At 43.1% G+C, this 17,399-nt stretch overlaps 1 protein-coding gene across 2 annotated transcripts in view; it reads left to right on the forward strand.

The window, feature by feature from the left end:
• The window catches only part of NTNG1 (netrin G1), a 290,705-nt gene that overhangs the window by 176,648 nt on the left and 96,658 nt on the right, over positions 1 to 17,399 (forward strand). The window lies entirely within an intron of this gene.

Raw genomic sequence — 17,399 nt, forward strand, 5'->3', positions numbered from 1 at the left:
ATTGGAGAGCAAGCCAAATGCTGGCTGAGAATTTGCCCGGAAAATGTGTTCTAGACGGCACAGACCTGCCTGTGCGTGGCCCCTTCTCTGAAGACAGCTGGACCAGGGGGCTGGGGCCGCTGTTCTGGACGGAGAACACATTTCTCTCAAGGTGCACTCACAAACATGAGATAGATATATATGTATATATTTAGACTTTCCGGGGCAAGTTTTGAAAAAAATCTTCAGACATGTCAGAACAAGTGAAAAGTTTATAATCCAGATAAAATGTTCAGTGCCTGGTTTTAAATGAAGCTTTGATCAGGCTTAGAGGACCAGAATAGCATTTGGAAGTTATTGCTAGGCAATCTTTATTTAACACATTCCTTCAAAATTGTTTAACTATGTCTTTAATCATGCGCCGGTAACAACCAGGACTTTCTTATCTTGTATTTGCATTTGTAAAGAACCCACACATAGTAGGAGTTCAAAACAAGACAATTCAGTCTCGGCCCCCTTATCCCTGCCATCATCTTGTTTTTTACCCTTGAAAAGAAAAGTTTTCTTTCTTTAGGGGTGTACTGACCCTGGGAAACAGAGTAGCAGAAGCAACTGTAGCACACGTTAGTGACGCCAGGAGGAAGACAGAACCCAGCGAGACAGCAGCGAGGAGCTCTGTCACATGGGTCATCTTGGCTGCCGAGCAGACTGGGTGCAAATCCATTTCTCCATTACCGGCTACCTCTGTGACTTGGGCGTGCCATGCTCTGAGCGCACGCTGCACGCCAGTGCTGTGGATAGTAGCGGCCTCGGAGGCCCTCGGAAGCCTTCGTGTGCAGCATCCGCCCTGCCCTTGGCTATGTGCTGCTCCCGCTGGGTCATATCGGGTTTCTCTCTGTGTAAAACTCTCGCTGAATTTTTTATTTAGATGAGTTGAGTTTTATCTCAACAGTTGTGTTTAGTTTCTTCTTCAAATCTACCTGATCATTGTTAATAGTCTCTTGTTCCCCACTTGTGTTTCGGTTTTCTCTCTTTTGTTTTTGTTTCTTTCGATCCTCACCCAAGGATATGTTTTTATTGATTTTTTATTTATTTATTTATTTATTTTTGGGAAAGGAAGGGAGGAGAGACAGAGAGAGAGAGACATCAATTGGTTGCCTCCTGTACACGCCCCAACTGGGGATGCGGCCCGGAACCTAGGTATGTGCCTTGTCTGGGAATCAAACCCGCGACCTTTGGGTGTACAGAATGATGACCCAATCAACTGAGCAACCCAGCCAGGGCTCTCTTTATTTCTTAAGGCTATTAAACTTACTTATTTTGTATTTGATCTGATTATTGCAATTTCTGAAGTCTTTGTATGTCTAGTTCTTTTTACTTTTTCCACTGATTCCCTTATAGGGTGGTTTGTTTCCTGCAAGCTTTGTGGTCTTTTTTTATTATTATTTATTCTTATAATTGATAGTTTTTATATGTGTTTCTTTCAGGCCCCTGGGGCAACATGAGTTAGTGAACGTTATGACTTACACCTCATAATTTTCAGGACCATGCACATCAGGTATATTCAAACCCCAGGGCCGCTGCGTGCTGGGCAGTGGCCAGAAATAACCAGGGAGATTTGTTGACCTAACTGCCACTTAGAGCCAAGCCCAGAAGAGAGCTTTCCTTGCCGACTGGTTCTGGAGCGTGCGTGAGGTGTGCCGTGTGAGATGAGCGTGTGTACATGTGCATGCGCACAGCAGTTTGCTTTTCCCACCAGACCCTCAGCCTTCCTGGGCTCCATCTGCACTATAGGTTGGTCTTCGATCCACTGGGCTCACAGCCTGTCTCAGGACCAGTCTCACTGCACCCCCACCGCCACGCTCTGGGCCACAGAACTCTAACAGCCGGTGGCTGCAGCCTTCACCTGCTTCCCCGGCTTCGGGGTTTATTCCCGACACCAGTGGGTTTTCTTTCGCAGTCTCCAAAGTGTTTAACAAGTATTTTTAGTTCTGGTGTTGTAAGAAGGTTCTAGTGTGTTCTAGACTGACATGATGGTAGAAACAAAAGTCTTAATGAATATTTTGGGCCACTTCCTTCGTGAAACATAAGCCACGAGAGCAGGGATGAGCCTGTTCTGCTCACCTTTGTAACCTGGATGCCTGGAAATGTTCTCCAGTCCCGGTTCTGGTTAAGACCGTACCGGTGCCTATGTATCTGCTTGGGGACTGGCCTAGACATATTTTAAAAGCCCTTTAGAAAATTAAAATGAGCAGCCAGGATGGAGAAACATTGACCTAGACTGTACCTGATAGAAAGGATATTCTCAACAAAGATTCACTGAATGAATTAATGAGTTGTGAAGAGACCTCCCCACGAAGAGTTGGGCTGTTTTTTGTTTGTTTGTTTTTTGAGTCGAGTCAAATGCATATTCGGTTTCTGAAAATAAGTGGAAAAGGTGAATTCTGGGGGGGTTTGCATAGCCTGTCCACTGGGCTGACACCAGCAGTTCTTACCCAAATGACACCCCTGAAGCCAGCGACTGTGATTTGTAAATATCTCCTCCGGCAGGCCCACCCCGTGATCGGCCGACAGCCCTGGCGTGGACTCCTCCCCAGGTCACAGAGCACCAGCCGACACCACGCGGCTTGGGGGGCATCTTTCTCTGCTGGCCAGATCTGTGCCGCATTATCAACAAAAACAAACTCCGAAATGTATGGCTCAGAGGGTTGGAGGAGATGAGCAGACCTGCGGTGAGCATGAGAAAGGAGGGAAGAGCTAAAAATTATTCACGATTATAACAGCTTTTCTGGCTACCTTGGTCCTAATACCTGTTTGTTAAAGTCTTGGCTGCAGAGTCCGCACACTGACAGGTGAGCTGGGCCAGGGCTTAATTCTAGCTACTTTGTTTCTTTCACAGGCATTTCATTGTTCCTTAAAAGCTAAAGTAACTTCATCCTTTACTTGACAGATCAGAGAGAAATGGTTGAAAAATGACCAGACAGCCTGGATCACTACATGAGCGTTGGAAGGAAGAGGGGCGTCTGCCTTTAAAAGCTAACAGAGAAGGAGAAAAACCGGGGAGAGGGCAAATGCATTTTTTAACATAAAAATATGAACATATTGCTTTTGTTGGTGGTATTTAACAATTTGTTTTTTACAATGACAACTGTAAATTATTTTTAGCAGAGTAGCTGGTCCTTAGCTTTTGAATTATATGTCGTTATAATGGAGAGTTGATACAAAATAAAGGAGAATATTGATTGGAAACATTTGAAATATAGATGAAGTCATTTAGTTAGATAGAATATTGAAGTTGCACTTTGTTTTATATATCTAAGGAACATTTAGAAACTCCCAACTGCGGATTTCATAGCATTATATTCTAGTCTCCTGTGTAAGTCAAATTACTTCTTGTACATTTCTGACTACTTTTAAATAATGAATTCTTCCCTTCAAATATATGATAAAGATTTTGAACATATAGAATTTAAAATGAACCATTGTGAACTCTATTTGAACACTGTGGGAAAATGCTTACATGTCCTAAGGATACAATTGTGAGATTTTTAGTACCACGATATGCAAAATCTGAAAGTAAATATCAAGGGTATGGATTTACTTATCTTTGTGGGGGGGAAAGTAATTGGGAGAAAAAATACTCCATTGATTAATAGAGCTCTTTAATGTGAGTTACAGGCTGACCTCGGAGATAATGCAGGTTCAGTTCCAGACCACAGTACAGCACATACCACCGTAACACAAGTCACACACATTTTTTTGGTTTCCTAGTGCATATAAAAGATATATTTACACTATACTGTAGTCTGTTAAGCATGAAGTAGCATAACATCTAAAGATATGTATGTACCTTAATTTTAAAATATTTTATTGCTTCAAAATGCTCACCATCATCTGAGCCTTCAGAAAATCATAATCTTTTTTGCCGGTGGAGAGTCTTGTCTGGATTTTGATGGCCGGTGACTGATCAGCTTGGTGATGGCTGAAGGTTGGGATGACAGTTTCTCAACATACAAGAAGAATGACATTTTCCACATCAGTTGACCCTTCCTTTTATGAAGCACTTCTCTGTAGCATGTGACGCTGCTGATGGCATGTTACCCACAATAGAACTTCTTTCCTAACTGGAGTCAGTCTTCTCAACCCTGGCTCTGCTGTGTCAACTAAGCTCAAGTAAAATTCTAAATCCTCTGTGGTCATTTCAACAATCTTCACAGCATCTTCGCCAGGAGCAGATTCCATCTCAAGAAACCACTCTCTTCGCTCATCCAGGAGCAGCAACTCCTCATCAGTTTAACCTCTACTTTGAGTAGAGGTTAAACCTTCTGGCTCCACTCTAATTCTGGTTCTCTTGCTCTTTCCACCACAACTGCAGTTACTTTGTCCACTGAAGTCGTAAAGCTCTCAACGTTAACCAGGGGGGTTGGCATCAACTTCTTCCAAACTCCTCTTGTTGATATTGTGTCCTCTTCCTATGAATCACAGATGTTCTTAATGACATCTAGAAGAGTGAATCCTTTCCAGAAGGTTTTCAGTTGTCTTTGCCTTGATCCGTCAGAGGAATCATTACCTATAACCTTATAAAATGTGTCCCTTAAATAATAAGACTTGAAAGTCAAAATCACTCCTTGAACCATGGACCTCAGAATAGATTTTATGTTAACAAGCGTGCAAACAACATTAATCTCATTGCACGTCTCTGTCAGGGCCCTTGGGTCTCCAGGTTCATTGTCAATAAGCAGTCAACTTTGAAAAGGACCTTTTTTGCTGAGAAGCAAGTTTTAATGGTGGGCTTAAAATATTCGGTAATCATGTTGCAAACAAATATGCTGTTCCATTTATAGAATACAGACAGTGGATTACGTCTATTTCTTATGGGCCCTAATAAGACTTGCAGAGGGTAAATGAGCATTGGCTGAAAGCCACCAGCTGCGCTAGCCCCCAACAGGAGAGTCAGTCTGTCCTTTGAAGTTTTGAAGCCTGGCACTGGCTTCTCCTCTCTAACTATGGAAGTCCTAGATGGCATCTTCTTCCAGTAGAAGACTTTGTCTACACTGGACCCTGCTGTTTCATGCAGCCCCTTCATGAGTTATCTTAGCCGAACTTCTGGGTCACTTGCTGCAGCTTCTACACCAGCTCTTGCTGCTTCGCCTTGTCCGTGTGCGCTGTGGAGACCGCTTCTTTCCTTAAACCCCGTGAACAACCCCTGCTCACTGCAGGCTTTTCTCCTGCAGCCTCCGCATCTCCCTCAGCCTTCATGGTGTTGAAGCGAGTTGGGGCCTTGCCCTGATTAGGCTTTGGCTTAAAGGAATGTTGTGTCTGGTTTGATCATCAGACCACTTGAATTGTCTCCATATCAGCCATCAGGCTGTTTTGCTCTCTTCCCTTTCATGTGTTCACTGGAGCAGCGCTTCTAATTTCCGTGCAGAATCTGACCTTTGCATTCACAACGCGGCTGGCTGTTTGGTGCAGGGGCCTGCTCTCGGCCTGTCTTGGCTTTTGACATGCCTTCCTCACTCAGCCTAATCGTTCCTAGCTTTGATTTTAGGTGAGAATGTGTGACTCTTCCTTGCACGTGAACACGTAGAGGCTGCTATGGGTTATTAATTGGCATAATTTCGATATGATTGTGTCTCGGGAATAGGGAGGCCGGGAGGAGAGGGAGAGAGATGCGGGAATGGCAGGGCCGTGAAGCAGTGGGAACACACCCGACATTAGTCCGTTCACTGTCATATGTGTGTGGCTGTTGGCACCCTAAAACAATTACAATAGTAGAATCAAAGCTCCCTGTTCACAGGCCACCATAACAACTATGATATAATAATGACAAATTGTGAAATATTGCGAGAATTGCCCAAATGTGACAGAGACACAAAGTGAGCAAATTTTGTTGGGAAATGGTACCAACCAACGTGTTTGACTCAGGATTGCCACACAACTGCGGTTTGTGAAAAGGCAATATATATGCAGCACAGGAGAGGGAAGCACAGTAAAATGAGGGTTGCCTGTATATTTCAAGCTTACGTCATTAAATCAAGAAGATAAAGATGATACTATAGAGTTGGGCCCGAAGAGGTAGTATGTAATTTTTTTGACATCTGTGTTTCTCTGTGATTAATTAGAGTTAATCAGCAGCAAGTGGCCACTTGCACATAGGTTTAGTCACAAGTGGGGGCTTTCTGCTCTTTGGTTCTAGGTGAGCTGTCAGAAGTAGCGTATTTGTTTATTTCTAATTCACTAGCTGCCTTCCTAGAGCTGATCTCACCCACTGAAAATGTGGTGATCTTTTCCCAAAGTAATGAAAAGCCTAAATGTAATATCTGTTTTGAAAGTAATGAATTCTAAAGAGCACCTTATGATAATAATCAAATTATCCTGGGGGTTGGGGTGGGGGTGAGGCAGTTTAACAATATCCACATACTGATTTTGCTTGAAAACACATTGCGACCTGAAATTTGGGCATACTTCTACCCGTTAGACATTTAAACTTGCAGTAACACCCTGCTGTGAGGGCAGCTTTGTGCCCCAGCAGTGAGAGAGTTCAGCTGTGATTAAAGGATTGAGGTCTGTGCCTTAAATGGACAGACGAGTTTTTGCTGGGTCTTCCCTGTTAATTTGAGGCTTAACACCCCCACCGTAAATTAATGTAATGATGGCAGACTCTTACAAAGCTGATCATTGTCTTGCAAAAAATCATAAAGTACGACAGAAAATTCTGACATCTCTATCACGAAATGCTATTCCAATTTGGTGGAAACATGAACAAGGCAACTAAAACCCGAGGAAATCGCAGCCGCCTTGGTGCTGGGAGCTATGGAGCTTTGGACACGCAGAACGGAGCTCGTGGGGAGAGTGTGCCTGACTTCGGCGGCCCTGCCGGGAGCCTCTGCGTGTGTCTTCTAGTAGATCATGACAATGTGATTACATCCTGCCTGCCCAATATTTCTCATAACTGAAGTTGATAAATATAAGCCACAGTTAACGATTGTGAATTCCAGCCTGAAGCAACGTGGCATGACATTGATTGCAGAGAAATATAAATAGCAGATGATAATAGATTGATTGACTCGGTTTGAACCCTATCACAGACCGGTTAGGTCATCAGGGAATCTCAACCGCATACGATCCATCTTAGCTTCCAGGAAGACAGTGTGGCTGCAGAGTGAACAGGCCTGGGCATCGCGTGAGGGCTGGAGAGCCTCATTGGCCTTCCGCATAGTCCAAGATGATTATTCCTCTGGAAATTCTCCTCTCTGCAGACGTGAGAGCAGACGTCAGAAGTTAGGGGTGGTGTTTTCTGTCATCTCTCCGTCTTTGGCAAGCCTCCTGGCTCCCCATTTCATAACTGTGCTCTTGAGTTTGGAATTTCCTGTTTCTATGATTAGAAAACTTACAGATTCTTTATTTGCAGTCACTGTGCATATCATTAGGTTACTGAGCAGTCAGGAATGGAACACATACACGGTGCTAGCTCACCCTCAGATCTTAAGGAAAAATACCTGAGAAGGGGAGATGGAGGAGAGGAACAAGAGACATGCAGGTTATAATGATCACAACAGCTTTATCAACTCTGTGCTTTGCCTACTCACGACCTTAAACCTGCTCGTCCCACCCGGCATATATTGGAAACAATAGTTTTCTCCAAAAGCAACCATTAGGTAATCATACTATCTATAAGTACACAGTTTGTGTAAATCCAAAGAGGTCGGGCCCAATCTGGTCCTCAGATGTATTTTTATTTGTTCAACACAGTGTTTTCATTTGAATACCTTTTAATGGAGCCTAAACTTCCTAGGTAGTTGCTACTCACATCACACCTTGTTACCTGAGACAGGGTCTGCTTACCTGCCTTATGACTGAAGCATGTGAGTTGTGACCCCTTGGTCCACACCACCCAAAAGAATGATTTGGAAACATTGACTCTGAGCGAAATGTCTACCGTGTATCTATTATATGCCAGACACTGAACTTGACGTGAGCAAAACAATGAATTTTGCAACTTTAGGCAGTGATGCATACCATGAAGAAAAATAAATTAGAGTAAGGAAGAGAGAATGAGGAAACAACTACTCTAGGAGTGGCCTAAGAACGTGTCTCTGAGGGCAGGATACCAGGGCAAGAGTTAAGTGATGGGAAGGAGTGAGCCATGTAAAACTCTGGAGAAAGAGCATTCCAAAAGGAGTGGCAAGTACAGAGGCCCTGAAGGAAAACAGGAAGCAGAGCGATGGAGAGTGCTCAAGGGGGAAAGGGGGAGAAAGTATGTTGGGTGATGAACAGCTGCCGCGTTGTCCAGGCCATGGGGAGCCCCTGGAAGAGTTTTAGCACAGAAGTCAAGTAACTTATATGGTAATGAATAGATAATTTTGAACTCGTAAGTAGTATATAAACATATTAACTTATTTTAATTTCTTAGATATTCACAAAATTAAATAATGCTCTAGAAATCGTATGTATTCTATATCTGCTCAGCTAACCAATGTGGTAGAAAACATTAATTAAGCAGCTACTATGAGCAAAGTCCTATGCTAAGCTCTGTTTACAGTATAAAGACCACTTAATACATGGCCCTGGCCCGAACTGCTCAGATTCTACTTTCTAATGTCCATTCACCAGGCACTGAGTATTTTCTGCTGGGCCTCCAAAATACCTTTGTTACATTTTTCTTTGTATGATTATTAAAAGCAGACTTAGAAGCTTAGTTTTGTTACTGATCAATAATATGACACATAAACCTGCTTCTAATGGAACCTCGGTGTCGCCCTTAACCCAGGAATTATATCACTTCGGAGGGGAGCATATTGCCTCATGGAAGCTCACAGCTCCACAAAAAAAGGCAAAAGATCTCTGCAGTGGGTTTGAGAAAAAAATCATTCACTCAGTGTCAGCACCTCGTCTTCCTGCTGAAAGCTGGTGTCGTTTTTGACACATAGGAGATGATTTCTGTGGAAGGGAGATAAGCCAGTGCGCACCCTCCTCCGGTCGCCCAGGGAGAGACTGTTGGCTGTTTCAGCGCTGGGGACCACTTCATAATTGCCGAGTCCTAGCAAATGAGCATCTCGGCTTCTGGAGTCCGGAGTGTGATCGGCAGGGTCTGTGGAACACTCCGCACGGACAGACTGCTTTAGAACGAGGGACAGGGACAGGGCGAGCCCTGAGCAAAGTAATGGAGAGGGTCATGTCACACCGCCCCTCCCTGACGTCAGGAACTCCTCGGGCACCCCCCAGGCTCCCGTCCCTGAAACCCACCCATCACAATTGCTCTGACCTCTATCCACGTTGCATAGAGCCCTCTCCGACAGCTCCCCAAGTCCGTGTGCCTTGATAGTCCCATCTCAATAACATAATTGGGCGGCTCTGTCTCACCCAAAGGAATAACTGGAATGGGGTAAACTAGCACCAGCAGGCAGCATAGGAGTGTTCTGGACAAGAAACCTTTCGTCCCCCCTGGAACGCCCCCTTCTGATGTTCAGTGACACAGACCAGGCAGTGTGGTTGTTGGAGAGGTGTTGCTGCCTAAAACCACGGCTGGATATGGTAAGTGCTACACAGCTCAGCTACCCTCATTATGGGAAGGCCCGTGTTCATGAGTCAGTCCTCCTGTTAGCCGCCGCTCTAGTTAAGCAGGATCTAAGCAGGAGCGTGGACGTGTCTGTGCGTCAGCCGGTACACGTGAAGCCGAAGGTGGCAGGCACGTGATGCGGTGCAGGGGAGAGAACTTGGGGGTTGGTGCCATCCCGCTGCTCATGGGAGGGAGGTGTGGTACCCTCAGCCTCTGAGACTCCAGCGTCATCTGTAAAATCCCAGAGTTGTTGTGAAACTTGAACACAGAATATATGTTAAAACACTTTGTAAACTGTAAAGCACAAGGCAAATGATGCTATTTTCATTTTAAGCAAAAATAGAATAAGGGCAGATGAAGATTTCAAGCTTTTAGGTTTTTTTAAGTTTTTCTACCTTTCTTAACAATTTTTCTTTTATGGCTGATTACTTAAATTGTTACTTTATTTTATTTTCAATAAAATAAATATAAGCAGTTTGTTACAGAAATACTTATACATTATATTGTTCAGTCAAGCACAGATATTTATTTAGCATGTATTGTGTATTTTTTCTCCACTGGTCACAGTGGGGTGATCCAAAAGTAAAAGGGACAGTCCTCCATCCCCCTAAAGTCTACATAGACCAGCAATACTATAGGAATTGTATTAGGAATTGTCCAAAAGAAAAAGATGATTTCTACCAATAAAAAATAGCCCAAGGGCCACCAATGATGCATGATTTGCTGATGGTACACATCCATCTTTCTTGGCACTTTATGGCCCCTAAGAAACACCGGATTCCAGACCCATTTTTGAGGAGTTCAATGATAATTTAAGAAATTATACACATGAATATATTTACTGATTTGCATATAGGTAAACTGATATAATTTTATATATGCATATTTTACAGTCACTTACCATATGTGCTGTAATGATGTCTATAAATACAAACATTCAAATTCAGCCATAGTACAGAATAGACAGAATCTTCAATGAAACATAATCATGTTTTTGCATATTTTTTCTATATGCCACTTGGCACAAGATATGATTTGTAAGAACTACTTAACATAATCCCTTAGGATCTGAATTCATAAGGATTTAAAATCTATTTTAAAGGTCTTAAAACTACATTGAGTTTGTTTTGCTTGGGGGATGGCAGATTCTTAGCACGCCACTGTAATGGCCAAGCGTTATTTTGTTTTACCTTCTTTCAAAGCTTTATTAAACAGTATGAAATTAACCTCTTTTGTTTCCCCAGCAGCAGTAAACAATTCAACAGAAAGTCAATTTTCTTTCAGTTCATGAATGTGCTGCGTTCCCCACTGTGTCAAAGTACCTTCTCTACTTTGCCTCCCCAGTAAGCCGATGACAGATAAACATTCTGCAACCTTTGTCTGCTCATTGCAACAGTAGCAGTTGACACAGGTCTGTAACAACTCACCTGGTAGCTCTGTTAGTGTGGGAAACATAAAATGTGGCAGAGAGTTAAGTAATATTTTTGAATGGTGTAACCACGTCCACTCAGATGGTAATTTAATCTCCGCAGTCTTAGACCTCCCACACAACAAATTGTCCTCTGTCGGTGGCACAGTGGGGAGACGAGTGAGGGGCATGTGGCTGGCAGCTGCAGCTCAGGCACACTCCCTGCCGGTACAGACAGGTCGGAAGTTGTGGGTCCCCACTCACATCTCAGAAGGACTTCTTTGGGGTGGCGACTGAGCAGATGTCAGGGCACTTTTTAAATATAGACCCAAAAATCTGTCTCAAAATGAAATTTGCTATGACACAGTCTCTTCAGAGACCTGGAAATTCATAGCTGAAATGAACTTTAGAACAAAAAGGGTTAGAGTCAAGGATGATGTTCCAAAGAGCCCCAAAATGCCAACCCAATAGAGTTATAGATTTGTAGACAAAGGCTCCTATTTCTGTAAGTGTGTGTGTGTGTGTGTGTGTGTGTGTGTGTGTGTTTATATTTAAAGGCATTCAAGATGCAAGGGTGAAGTCAGACTTCAAATCCCTTCCAAGTTATTTAACATATAAGCTACTGGGAAAATATGAAATCTTCCACATTTTATATCTAGATTGAAATGATGCAGAATTAATTGATCTTGTGAATTGGGGGTGTAAGATGTTCTCTGATCTTTAGTCCTTCTCTGGGAAATTTAAAGGAAAGTGTATGGAATAATGTTGAAATATTTATTTCAAGGTGTTTTCAATTCATTTTGTCCACAAAAGCTGTAGACCTTTACATTTTTATTTAGAGTCCTACTTTAGCAATCCAAGAAGCTTACTTAGGTGGCTCTGTCAGAGTTACTGTAGAACATCTTGATTAAATATTTATAAATTTCTTAAAATGTATATTGCTTGCTTGATCTATTGAATACGCTTATGTTCATTAGTCTTCTTTTACAAAGGGCTGCTACAGGAACAATGCCTTTCATCTGTTTTCTGTGTGTCTAGCACACTCTGGGAGCTTAATAAATGTTTAATGACATTAAGCCATATGATAAATCACAACTATACTCCGGATATAATTGGAAAACGGGGCTGCATCCTGAATGGGGACTTGGGCATTCGAACCCGGTCTGCCTCACACAGGAGGGGCAGATCCTGATAGTTGCCCCAAACAGCTTTTATTTTCACGCAGGACTCTAAGAATGGAGACAGGAAGTAGCAGTAGGCAGGCTGGAAACTCCTGAAAGAGGGGCGTTGACCCTCTGAGCATCAGACCCCATGCTGGCCCGTGCCTCACCCTCGAGGGTGGCTGTCGTGGCCTAACAAATGTCATTGTCACTGTGATCTGGTTCTCCCTGAGGAAAACATGTTCCTGTGTGATTCTTAAACCCTAGGATGCTGTTGTACATGCAGATATTTTTGTTGCATGAGGATCAAGCCAGGAATGGCAATGGTATTCTTAGAGAACAATTTTTATCATTTTTGTAAATCAGGCAATTTTGCCACAAAATAAAAAATACATACACATCTATTTCTGATATATGAACCGCATAGAGTTTGCTAGTCCCAACCCACTGGAGTGACCCTCCACTTAGATCTTCACATAAAAATGGCAGAAGCATCTACCCAACTAGTTGGAAACCCTGCAAACCAAGTCCCCATGGTTTCCAGGGTTCTTGCAGGATTATTCTGTCTCCTCATTGCTTTTTGTCCCCTTTTCCTATTTCTACTTTCTGCATTCCATCTCCCCCGTCTTTCTGCGGTTCCCTTTGCTCTCCACCATGTGGACAGTTTGTGTGACAGGCATGAAGCACAGCCCATGGTCCCAGGTGTGTGGAATACCGCGTCTTTATTTCCTTTCTCTAAAACACTCGATGATAGAATCTCCTCGCGCAGGTTGCTCATGGGCCTTCCTCCTCAATCACCATTGTGCGGTGAGCACACTGCTCTCCATCTTACAGATAGGGACGCTGGGGCCGGGAGAAGGTCAGTAACTCATCTGAAATTGCACAGCCGGTGATTAAAGTGCCAGCTGCTGATCTGAAGACTCCCGGTCTACCCCTAATTTGACTCTGAGGCTGCTGGGATTCACTGCCTTCTCCATCGGACCCCTCTCCCCTTCCCGTGGACGCAGGGTGCTGACGGGGAGCCCTCACTGGAACCTGCCAGCCTGCGGAACAGCGATCTTCTGCGTTCTCCACGTGTGCGTTTGTTGTGCCCGATAGTAACATGCCATTCCACCTTCCTCTCGAGCAGTGTTAACAAGACGCATCTTTTCCCGTCCTTTTGTAGGCAGCGTATAATTGGTTTTGCTTTTTTATCTCTGTCTTAATTGGGTGTTTGGATTTAATGGGATTATTAATGTGGTTAGATTTCAGTCTAACACCTTGCTATTTATTTGCCATTGGTCCCCTTCTTCCTGTTCACGTTCCTCTTTTTCTGCATTTGTTTTGAACCATTGTGATTTGGGGTTTCCTTTGTAGGTTTACTGGCCACACCTCTTTTTTATTTTAGTACTGTGTTAGGGTTTATAGCACGTTACTGGAAGTTATCACAGTCTGACTCTGTAATTTACATCCGCCTGCAATTCTGTTTTGTTTTGTTTTTCCTGTGTTTCTGACATGTTTTACTCTGACTTTTAATTTGTATGATGTGGGGATTTTTAACCTGGTTGATAACATGTTACCTAGAGTAAACTTTATTAGATAATTTCTTGTCTTGCTGGGTCCCAACGTCCAGTCTTGTTCTGCTCCCCAGCCACCAACCAAGGCCCACTCTTCCACTTCACGGCTTGTTCACTCGGAAGCAGTGAGACTCCCCGTAACTACTACAGCCTGTGCCCGCTTGTTTGATGGCTTCATGGCACCGCCTCTTGCAGAATGTCAGGGAGGCAGAGGGAGCAGAGGATGCAGCTCTGCTGGGGACACTCAGGTGCCCGGAGCCTGATGTATGTGGCCCTGGGGCTCCCCTGACCCCTCTCGCCTGCTTATGTGGAGCTCATCAGTCTGCTTGCCATACACCTGACTCCCCCACTTGTGGATACCTGCTTTCTTAAAACAAGGTTGTTACAGTGAACGACACCAATGGAAGGTTTGGGGAACACTGAACTACGATATCGAGAGTGACCAGTCTTAGAGTCTCACATTCAATCTCGAGTGGCTCCCAGGTCCCGGGAGGAGTTCCACAGGGGTGACGTGGTGGCTGGGCAGGGAGAGGCAGCTCCATCATCACCAGGTAGGACAGTGGTTGTCAACCTTTCTAATGGTGCGACCCTTTAATACAGTTCCTCATGTTGTGGTGACCGCCAACCATAAAATTATTTGCGTTGCTACTTCATAACTCTGATTTTGCTACTGTTATGAATTGTAATATAAAATTCTGATATGCAGGATGCATTTTCATTGTTACAAATTGAACAGAATTAAAGCATAGTGATTAATCACAAAAACAACATGTAATTATATATTGTGAAATATTTATTTCTAATTACAAATAAATGAAATTTTGTCTTGGTGTAGCATGGGTAACAGTCTTAATATAACAACAGTAAACTACATTGCTACATTTTGCGACAGTATGCGTAAAAAGCCAACGTCAGTGCGAAGGTTGAGATTGCTTCTTTCTCACCAGATCAGAAATTCTCGGGGCAGTCTTTGCAAGAGCACAACGAAGATCATCTTCCACAATAAGTCTACTTCTATATTTAGACTTGATAACCAACAAGCTGAAAAACCTGTTTCACAAAGATATGTTGTTGGAAATGGAAGAAGAAGGAGCAACACAGTCTCAGACAGAACAGGATATGACTGCAAATACTTGATCCAGAATTTTGTAACTGGCATTGTAGAGAAATCAGTTCTCACTGCATCGCTGTTAATAAGTTCAATGAACTCCTCTTGTGCTGTCTCAGGAACATCTTCAACTTTGATTGTGAATGGGCTTCTGGCAAGTGCAAATGGGGTATCAGGTAGATTTGGAAAGTACAATGCAATTTTGTCTGCAAAAATGTGCAAGTGTTCTTTCACAGAAACTATCATCGTAATCCTTTTGTCTGGTTCAATGTCATGTTCCTCAAAGAAAGCAGATAAGGTAGGCAACATGTACATTTTATTTCCATCCAATTTTTTTGCCAAAGCTGAAGTTTCATTTGGAATGATCGGATCTTTTCAGACAAATTGAGGCATGTTGCATTTGGTCCTTGCAGTGATAAATTTAACTCATTCAAGATGTCAAAGATGTCAACCAAGTAAGCTATTTTCTGCAGTTCACTTTTATCACTGAAAAGTGCTTCAAACTGCAGCCTTGCTTTCTGATTAAAAAATGTTTTGAGTTCGTCACAATGAAGCTCAAAAACATGTTTTAAAACTTTTCCTGTTGACAACCATCTCACTTCAGTGTGAAATAGCAGAGCATTGTTCGGTGCATCCAATTTGTTGACAATTGCAAAAACAGTCGACTGTTTAAAGTGCTCGTCTTTACAAAATTGACAGAACTTATGATGCCTTTTATTACTTCTTGTAACTCTTGTGGCAGCATCTTCATTGCTAATATTTGCCAGTGAATCATACAGTGAGTTCTGACGACTTTTGATGGCTCATTCAGTACCAAAAGTTTAAATCCAGATCGACATCCTAGCATAGCTGGAGCACCATCTGTGCAAGCACCACAAGCTTTTTCCCAAGAGATCTTATGCTCTTTCAGAAATGAACCAACTGTCAAATACATCACGTGAACAAGAGGTTTGCAAAAAAGAAACTCATCTTTAAAGTCGCCATCATTAATATACCTCATGTAAACCAGTAACTGTGAACAATTTGCAACATCTGTAGATTCAAGCTGGATGCTAAATATTGGAAGTGGAGTAGATTTAATTTCCTGGATTACTTGATCAAGAAAATCAGCAGACATGTCATCTATTCTTCTGCAGACAGTGTCATTAGATAGGGAAATTGCACTCAATTTTGTAACAATTTCATCTCTGATCATAACTCGAACAATGTCTTTGGCCGCTGGCATAAGTAAATCCTCAGCAATGGTGTGAGGTTTCATAGCTCTGGCGATTCTGAGTGCCACCAAACATGAAGCTTCAATGGCTGCTATGTTTTGTTTGTGGTACTTGCCACCAGTGTCAAGCCTGGCTTTCTTGAGTCCATTAGATTTGCTTCTAAAATAGTTGGTATCCTTGCCAGCAAAGCTTGGATGTTTGCTATAAAATGGCATTTTAGTTTGTTTGGCTTCATATATTCGGCTGATAGAACTTCACAACAAATAACACATAGCGGTTTCTCAATTCCAGCTGTAATTACTGAGGTAAAACCATACTGTAAAAAACCCTCACTGTATTTTCTTTTCTTAACATTCTTCTCTACACAATCCATTGTCATGAGATGGTTTGCTAATGAAAATAATATATAACAATAGATTTAATAATACAAAAGATGACACATGGCATAGTTTAGTCAATACAGTTCATTAAAGTTTGCTATGATTTACCATTCTCTGTGTTGTTTTTTTACTTACCTGTTACTGTCACAAGGGGGCAGTATTCACATCAACCACAGCTGAATATAAAAAGACCAGTCAGCATCCAGATTAAGGTCCCATGGTACAGATATTTTTATTGCAGTAGTTGATGATTTTACAGTACATGATTTTACATTTACTCAGTAATTATAATTCATAAAGTGTCATTTTACCTCCAGTACTGCTGCTTTCAACACAGTAGCTGCTTTTAACAGTGTAGCTGCTTTCTACAGAGTAGCTGCTCTCTACACATGTGTGACTGGTCCGCATAAGTACATTATGGCACCGGCCCTGTCACATCTATGGGGTGTATGCGATGGGGTTGGTGTGATGATGTCATCACGCCAGGCACTCATATGTGGGCATATCTGTCTGTGGGTGTATCTGCATGTGGGTGGACCCACCTGGAGACGGATAGAGGAGCCGTGTCTCAGTTCCTAAGACCATCGGAAATATGTGTTTTCCGATGGTCTTAAGGGACCCCTGTGAAAGGGTCGTTCAACCCCCAAAGGGTTTGCGACCCACAGGTTGAGAACTACTGAGGTAGGCTCTCCAGCCACTGCCACACCTCCTGACCCAGGCTCCCCACTCCCTGGCTCCAGGGAGAAAGACCTCAGGAAAACTGTCTGGAAGCGTTTTTTCCTTCAAGGGAAATTCCCACCCCTACCTGGAGATCAGGGCCAGACCGGCCCAGGTGAACAGTACATTTCTTCAAGTCTGTCTAAGCCCCCATATCATCCCCTTTGAGGCACCAAGTCCACTCCACGTGGTGTGTGCCCAGCTCAGTCTGGTTCGCCTTCATAGTGTTCTCTCCACAAAAAGGACAAGAGCGATCAGACCAGTGCATTCCTCCTTGTGCCGTACACGCCCCTGGCTTCCTTTGTGCCTGGGCAAAAA

This window comes from Molossus molossus, unplaced genomic scaffold (genome assembly GCF_014108415.1).
Source record: "Molossus molossus isolate mMolMol1 unplaced genomic scaffold, mMolMol1.p scaffold_m16_p_20, whole genome shotgun sequence".
Classification (NCBI taxonomy): domain Eukaryota; kingdom Metazoa; phylum Chordata; class Mammalia; order Chiroptera; family Molossidae; genus Molossus; species Molossus molossus.